Source organism: Triticum aestivum, chromosome 7D (assembly GCF_018294505.1).
Source record: "Triticum aestivum cultivar Chinese Spring chromosome 7D, IWGSC CS RefSeq v2.1, whole genome shotgun sequence".
In the NCBI taxonomy this organism is placed as follows: Eukaryota; Viridiplantae; Streptophyta; class Magnoliopsida; order Poales; family Poaceae; genus Triticum; species Triticum aestivum.
In genome coordinates, this window is record NC_057814.1 from 544,929,918 (window position 1) to 544,930,535 (window position 618).

Below are 618 nucleotides of genomic sequence, written 5' to 3' on the forward strand. Positions count from 1 at the left end.
GCGGTACGCCACGCCCCTCCCGATCAACAGGACCCCCGTTTCGACCGTAGGAGGTCCGTTTCCTCCATTTTGCAGTACGCCACACCCCTCCCGATCAACAGGACCCCGTTCCGAACGTAGGAGGTCCGTTTCCTCCGTTCTGCGGTACGCCAGGCCTCGTTTTCATCGCCTGTTCCGTCCAAGCCCTCCCGATGAACACGACCACGCATTCCGTTCCGACCCAGTCGGTTGGCTCCCACGCGTTCCGTTGCCTCCCGATGAACACGACGCATTCTGTTGCCTCCCGATGAACACGACGCATTCCGTTGCCTCCCCATGAACATGACGCATTCCGTTGCCTCCCCATGAACACGACGCATTCCGTTGCCTCCCCATGAACACGACAACGACGTTGTTTCTCCGTTCCGACCTAGCCATGTACACGAGCCCTGGCCGCACGTATGCGCGAGTAGGCGTTCGAGACCCTGCCCATATGTACACATACGTGGCCATATTTTCTTTCTTGCACCCTGGCCGCTGTACGTACGTGTACATGCTATGTGCGCGCCTCTACTACGACACGTGCGCGCCTTTACTACGACCAGTATGTGCGTACACGTTCGCGACCAGAATGACAAC